The following is an 8,679-nucleotide window of genomic DNA, read 5'->3' as shown; positions in this document are numbered from 1 at the left end:
CTGTCATTCTCAGCTTAGATGAAATAAACGATTGAAGCGAATGTCTAAGTTGGACATCTTGCAACATTACGATAATAATTAATGTGCCTCTAATTACCATATGGAATGTAATATCTATAGGCTACTTATAAATGATTGCCACGTCTTTGTGATGATTTAGTTTCCCCAGAGCGTCTATATCATAATGAGACAACTGAGAGAACTGAAGTGCACTTGAAGACCGGGATGTTTTCAGCCCCGCAGCAGCAGTATAGCCTATAGCAGTTTGACTCCAGTGAGCTAATCAAACGGCCTCTCCATAATAACTGAATATTAACAAGGAGGCAGAGGAGAAATCACGAGTAGCGTCCAGCTGCAGCACTGAGCGATCCCCTCACTAGACGCTGTGGCAGCCACAGAGAGCGTGCGCTGATTGGCGGAGAGTACGGAAGTTAGCACTGATTGGCGGAGAGTACGGAAGTTTCTCTATACCACAGAGAGCGCGCACTGATTGGCGGAGAGGGGACGTCACTCCACATTGGGCCTAGCCCCTCCCCCTTGACCAAGCTCGGTTGAGACGTGCGGTTGGAGAGAGGGTCGCGGCCAGGAATTGATTGATTGAAAACCTTATTAACAGATTGCAGAATGGGGTACAATACAGTAAAATACTTCCCCAACCCTAACCCTAACCTCTATGGTTGAGGGCCTATGTTGCTTTGTTACAGGAAGGATTACCAGCCCTGACTGTCACTCTAACCTTAACCTCTCTTAGATGAGGGCCTAAACCTAACCCTTAACACATTGGGTTCTCGTTGTTGGCCGCCATGCGTTGAGTGCCAATGACGAGAAATCTCGTTATTTAATCGTTATTTCTTTTATTTGCGATATCCATAAATTTTTCATCCATCCAGCCTCACGTTATCATTGGGACTGGCTCTGAGCTCGAAAAGGGGCAAATACCACCCCCTATCGTCTCCCGGATGTTATTGCATCCATTAGAATGGAGTCAATGAAAATGCATGAGGGAAAAAAACTCCGGGCTCCACATTTGACTTCTGAGCCATGTAACCTGAGACTATTGCATCCACTGAGGGAACTGGGAGCGATTATGTGTTTCGAGGTATAACGTTGGATCAATAAATGCGATCGATATTTGGAATGGCGATCAGGAATTCGAATAATCTTTTTGCAGAACATCTGATCTGAGGTAAGGAATCTATTTTACCAGTTTTGGGGTAATCGGATGTTTTTTCACAGATTTCACAACGTGTGTGTGTGTGTGTCTGTGTGTGCGTGTATGACGTTAGCGCTGACCAGGTCATGGATAATCGATTTTCAGCCCACTTCTCTAGCGTGCATAAGTACACATATACTATAGATAATCTAGCGTTTATTTGAAAACGATTCATAAATAGGCAGAAAAATAAGAACGTGTTTTGTGTATTCCACTAAAGAGCTATTTTCGCGGATTTTTCTGGAATCACTAGAAATCTTCAAAACTATACTCGTATTCAAAACGTTATAAAACGGAAATGTACTGATGAAAAAACAATCCGTTTCGTACAGGTTGACTGCAAGCAAGTCATTGATAAGCAACGGGCGTATTAGACACATAGCCATAATTTAAGATATAGTTTATGCGTTCGCAAATGTGCTCGCCCTCTCATTGATTAGAGTGGTGGCAACCATGCGATAAATCGCGCACCCCCTGCTGGCAACCAATGTGTTAAGAGAAACGTCCGTACTTTCCGCCAATCAGCGCGCGCTCTCTGTGGCTGCCACAGCGTCTAGTGAGGGGATCGCTCCAGTGCTGCAGCTGGAGGCTATTGGAAATCACTGCAGGTTATTGACCACCCCAACACTTCCGGTATTTTGAGATCATGGGAGAGAGCGGGGGGAGGGGGGGGGGGGGGGGGGGGGGGGGAGGGAGCATAATAAATGAATGTTGATTAGAGCCTTGACGTAAGTGGTTGTAGCTACAGCCCCCCCCCCCACACAAGCTCCATGTAACGTGGAAATTCAGTGGTCTATTGCACATTTATAATGCAGCAGCGGGAAGTGTAATCCAGAGAACAGCTCTTCCACTGAGACCAAACAGGGTAATTGGCTACCGGACTTAGCTTGGGTCTGCTGCTGGATATGTTGTGTTTTGCTGAGACTCTGGACAGGCTCTCTAGAGAATCCCAATTAAAAGGCCAATGCAAAAAAATGGCTTCTACAGAGGCTGATAAACAAAGCCAAGCCTTGCTGTTTGGAAAAGCAGTCCATGTAGACGAAAGACAGTTGCATTGATTACAGGCACTGGTTATGCACCGACGGAACACCGGGAAACTATAAAAGAAGGAAGGGTCATTATGTCAGAATACCAACGTTCTATGCTCTGCTTGGTGCCAGACGTTGGTGCCAGTTCTATTAAAGCCTATATTACAATTCAAAATATACCAGCTATCTAAGGAAATATACATCAACCAATATATAAAACGTTAGCTAGTTAACAATGCAACTTATACAACAGGTAGTTCTGACCACGCATTGTGAGTGGTCGAGAGCGTTCTAAACAGTGAGTATATTCATGATATACTCACGGTTAAATCACCATGAATATACCACTGCGCTGGCTTTAGAATGTTGTAGAAAGTTTCAACTGCCTGCCATTCATCAAACGGAAACTGTGTCAACATTTAACGTACCCGTTAACGATAAAGAGGACAGGCCTACATCTACCGGTATTCAGAAAAACAGCATTATTAGACGAGCTGGAGAAAAGCTGCAATGAAATCAACACCACTAAGTCGACGCCATTAAGAATAGAAGCATGATTGTGTTGTAAGTTTATTCCTACTCGATATTAATGTGTTAGTCAGTAATTATTTTGAGCTCAGAAGGCCTGTGCATGGCCCAACTCCCGGAACTGTCCAAGGCGCTGATCCCCCAAGGTGCTGATGACTTTCTCAGACTTTCGACTAATACGTCATTAGTTTGCGTTGCCAAGCTTGTTGATAGCTACTCCATTTTAAATTCCATAGCAACAAGACATCTTTAGGAACTATTTTTCTCTACATCGCTTCAAAAACTGCAATTATGCAGCATGCAAAGGAACACTTTGAAAAAAACACTTTAAAAAATAAACAAGGCAATATCAAAAACAGGATAAGACAAACACGAACAAACAAACAATCATTCTAGGCTATATTTATTTTCACTGTTCATTATTAAACAGTCTGAAATGTCCCTACCACTTTTCAAGTCAAGTGTTCCTTTATTAATTCCCTTGGGGGAAATTCAGGTGTCATAGTACATAGTCCTACGGGCAGAAAAAAACAACAATAGTAGCAATAGTAATAGTATGACCTGATTCATTGCATTATGTGTTTATATAAAATATAATTTCCACCGGCTCCACAACAGGTTAACGTTCCCACTGGATAAGAAAATGTGTTTATATTGCTCCCGTCTCTCTTGCATGCAGCTGTGTGAGTGGCAGCATGCAAAAAGGATGTGTCAAACAGAACAGACAGGCATCTCATCGTTGCCTCAGGAAGGACCTTTTGTCTTTGTTTTTACAACACACAGAATTCATTATTTATTATAGTACACTGTTCTAACATATTATAATATATATGAAAGAAAAGCAATATGCTCTGATTTACCGTGCTGTGACATTGTGATAAGACTGCCTGACACACGGACACCTGACAGCTGACCCGGGTTGCACCAAAATTACTGCATTGAAAACAAAAACTTTGCGAAAACAAAAACGCCCTGAGGCCCAGATAGAAAACGGCTGCCCCAACAGAAAGATGACCAAGAAGTGTTGTGCATTTCCGAACAGTAGCAGCTAATGCTACATTCACTCTGCATTGTCTGAGACTTGGGAGTACTATCAGTCTCTTGCATTGGATATCAGTTTGTCTATTTAATTTCTGTGTTACCTTTTTGCATCTTTGCTTGATTAACGTGTCTGTATTGGGTAATCCTAAACACTCGCCCTTATTGAGATACGGCCTGGGGGTGACGTTATCTTTAGCTTTGCTTAATAGTACTGGTTGCCTCCAGCTTTAGAGGAACACGCTAACTTTTTGGGAAATTTGCTTATTTGCCATCTACCCTGGAGTTCAGGGACGTGCACAGGACTTTAGAGGGGCAGGTGCTCAAAGGCTGAAAAGGGCACTATACCTGTGTGTGTTATAATCGAGCACGCTAAGCGCACAAGCCCGATTTTTAAGGACCCTTTTCGGGCGGGGGGGTCCCCTTTTTATGCTTTTTGGGGGGTTTTGGTGATTTTGTGCGAGAGTGACCCCTCTACACAAAAAGGGCAGCAAATTAGACCCAGGCAACTACCGCCGTGTTTCTATTCTTACCTCCATCTCGAAAGTCATGGAGAAAATAGTCTACGAACAGGTCGAAAAGTACCTGGCGGGAAAAAACCTAATCTACGAATTCCAATCTGGCTTCAGAACGTCCCACTCCACTGACACATGCCTCCTCTATTTGAACGACCACATCAAACAAGAGGTGGACGCTGGCAAATACTGCGGCATGGTCATGCTGGACCTACAAAAGGCCTTCGACACTGTCAATCACTCCATTCTAATGGACAAGCTAAAAGCAATTGGTTTTGATAGCCTATCAGTGAGCTGGATGCAATCCTACCTGGAGGGGAGAGAACAGATGGTAGAGGTAAACGGTACTCTATCCCCCCCCCCTCACAGTGAGCTGTGGTGTTCCACAAGGAAGCATACTAGGACCGCTACTCTTCCTAATTTATGCAAATGACATGTCGTCAGCCTGTGACTGCAACTTGTTCCTGTTTGCGGACGACTCAGCCCTGCTGGTCTCTGACAAGAACAAATTGCAGGTTGAAAAAACCCTCAGCACGGAACTAGGCAAAATCTGCATATGGCTCGCTGATAACAAACTATCATTACACATGGGCAAAACAGAGTCCATTCTCTTCGGTTCAAATAACAAACTCAGCAAGACCGACGGCTTCTCAGTTACAGTGGGTGACAATATTGTCACAAGGAAAGACGAAATTACCTACCTGGGTTCCATCCTAGAGGCAAATCTTTTCTGTGACAAAATGGCATCCAATGTAATAAAAAAAGTCAACCAACGAACTAGATTCTTGTACCGGATCTCCTCTCTGGTAAACAAGAATACCCTGAGGACTCTGGCAGGAGCACTCATTCAAGGGTACTATGACTATGCGTGCACCTCATGGTACCAAAGCACCTCAAAGGCGCTTAAAACAAAATTACAAACATCACAAAACAAACTGGTCAGACTACTACTTGACCTGAACCCCAGAACCCACCTCACCCCTGCCCACTTTGCCAACCTAGGATGGCTTAGAGTAGACGACAGAGTACAGCAACTTGCAATGGGCCTGGTCTACAAGATACACTATACGACCGGGGTGCCCATGTACATGTCAAAATACTTCCCAAAGGTCAGTGAATACCACAACCACTACACCAGAGGAAGCTCAACAAATCATGTTAAACCCAGATTCGGCTCAAACAAGGGACTAAACACGTTTCGCAATTATGCCACAACAATGTGGAACGCCCTACCCAAAGCTGTAAAGGAATGTGAATCCCTGCCCACATTCAAAACCGCCCTTAAAGAGCACCTACGGGAGGCTGCAATTCGAAACTGGCCACCGTAAATGCCCAAAACCCCCACCACCTCCTAATAGACAGTCTCCTCCCCACCGCATGTATATATTCCCTCCCCGCCGTATGTATATTCCCCTCCCACCCACCCACCCCCTCCTAATGTACAGTCCCCTCCCCATCATATGTATATACTCTGTCAGGATCTAGGGGTAACAGTACTGTATATTTGAATACCGCCTATGTCACAAATGTATCAGTACTAAATACCTATATGTCCCTATGCCATAAATGTCATGTATGTTATGTATGTCATAAATGTCTATATGAATTGAAAATGGGGGACCCTGATGGAAACAAGACAAACGTCTTTCTCAGGTCTGCATCCCCTTAACAATTGTATGTATTGAGCCGTACTGTATTGTACCCATTCTGCAATCTGTTAAATAAAGTTTTCATTCATTCATTCATTCATCAAATATTGAATATTGAACTATAATAATCAGTGCAGGAGCTCATTTATCCTTGAAAGACACTTTTATCACTGACTTAAAAGGCCCATACATCTCCATAAATGTTCAGGGGGGGGGTGAATAAGTGCTTACCCTACAGACCTCAAGAAGTGCTGTATATTCTGTATTGTTTAATATAAATGCATTTTTTATTCCAACCCCGATTTGTATTTGAGATTCCCAAATCCCATCAGACTTGACTTCTTCGTGTCCCTCAATGAGTGTAATACCAGCATTCAACTGTATGCGCCACAGCGGTTTCTATCATCATCATCGGCAATATCATACGCAAATTTGGCATAAACTTTAATTTTTACGCTGATGACACCCAATTATATATACCTATTAAGCCAAATGATTCCTCCCAATTACAAAATCTTGAGGCCTGCCTGCTTGCCGTCAAAAAGTGGATGTCGCAAAACTTTCTACTCCTTAATGCAGATAAAACTGAGATGTTAATTGTTGGCCCCCCAAACCACAGAGGCCTGTTTCAGGACATCTCCCTCAACTTTGATACTTGTCATGTATCCCAGAGCTCCACCATAAAAAACATTGGAGTCATTTTTGATTCCTCACTCTCATTTAATGCACATAAAAAATTTCACCAAAATTGCCTTCTTCCATCTTCGTAATATCGCAAAGATTCGCCCCATTTTAACTGAAACCCTGATTCATGCTTTTGTCTCATCACGTCTGGACTACTGTAATGCACTTTTTTCAGGCCTACCTAATTCAAGCATAAAAAATCTTCAACTTGTGCAAAATGCGGCTGCACGGATACTAACTAGAACTAGAAAATTTGATCACATCACACCAGTTTTGTCCGCCCTACATTGGCTTCCTATTCAAGCCCAATCTGACTTTAAAGTGCTACTCCTCACCTACAAAATTTTAGATGGGCTTGCACCGCTCTATCTATCCGATCTCATCTCCCGATACTCGCCCGCTCATGCTCTGCACTCACAAAATGCAGGGCTTCTATCGATTCCTAGGGTTAAAAAGAAATCCGCCGGCCACAGAGCCTTTGTCTACTGCGCTCCCTACCTGTGGAACAAATTACCTGCCGTCGTCAGGGGTGCCTGCTCTGTCGAAGCTTTTAAATCCCTGCTTAAAACCCATCTTTTCTCTCTCTCCTTCAACCTACCCTGATCTCACCTGGTCGGGGACTGACCTTTAGATGAATCTGTCCAGTTTAGTTAGGATGTCTATTTTCTCCCATGTCTGCTTTTCTGCAGACATGGGAGAACCTTTTAACCTCTGTCTCTGTCTCAACCGGTCCCATGGAACAGCTTCATAACGCCTTCTGTCTCGCCTGCCGTGCTGAACCTTCTGAGTGACTCCTCCTGCCCCCTCGGGGCATACGGCCCTGAGCTATTGTCTTGTATCTCACCCTGTATCCATACGCTTGCAGTCGTTTTTTTTTATTTTTTTTTATTGATATTTTTGCACAAATCTTACAAATATTCAAAGATATCTTTAGACAGCATAATATGCAAATTCCAAGATTTGTTTTTTTTCTTTTTCGTATAGACATATAAAACATACAAAAGACTTATACAGACATACCAAAAACAGACATGGAAATTATAAAAAATACTTACAAAAAAAAACATTACTATATGTGCATATATAACCAAGATGCATATACGTTAATGCATATACATACATAATACAATATAAAGTATAGGTACCATCAGGTCAGATCCCATTTTCACCTTCATCATTGATAATACTGAAACCCCACCTTAATCATTCGTCCCCAGACCGTTCAGTCAGGTGTAGAAAACTGTCCCATACCTCAGCGAAGATATCCTCTCTTCCTGCGACTCTATATGTCACCCTTTCATATGATGCTGTCCGGAACATTAGTTCCATCCATTCTTTAAAAGTAATATCAACAGGTGATTTCCAATGTCGTAATGCAATTCTACATCCTGATATCATGGCCATTCTATACCACATTCCCCGGTATTTAGGCAGTTTAATCCCTTTCGGTACTATACCCAAAACACATGCCATTGGGGCGTTATTTATCTTCACATTCAGAACCTTACTTAGGAATATCACAATTTGATCCCACATTTTCCGGACCTTCTCACATTCGTATAGCATGTGTAGTAAAGTGCCTGTCTCCTTCTCACATCTCCAGCAGATGTCACTGTCCCTTAATTTCAGTCTGGCCAGTTTACTAGGCATCCAATAGCTTCTGTTCAACACTTTGTAAAAAATAAGTTGTGATTGCGCCTCCCCAGAGCATTTACCCCATTTGGACACCAGCTTCTCCCACATTTCCTCAGTAATATCCTCACGTACATCGTTCTCCCAGCTCAGCCTCAGACCCGCCAACTTGGGTGCATTGTATTCTCTTATAACATCATAGAATCTTGACGCACCGCCTTTCCTACGCCATCCTTTATAAAATATTTCTTGAATTGCAGTAATCGGGCCACACTTTGGCCCTCCCATTGATGACGATATACAATGTCTAATCTGTAGGAATCTATAGAAGTTTTTATTATCTATACCAAAATCCTCTTTAATATCCTCAACTCCATTTGTTATCATGCAGT

This window comes from Notolepis coatsorum, assembly GCF_963971535.1.
Source record: "Notolepis coatsorum genome assembly, chromosome: 19".
Classification (NCBI taxonomy): Eukaryota; Metazoa; Chordata; class Actinopteri; order Aulopiformes; family Paralepididae; genus Notolepis; species Notolepis coatsorum.
The sequence above is the reverse complement of the archived record's forward strand: the minus strand, read 5'-3'. Positions refer to the sequence as shown.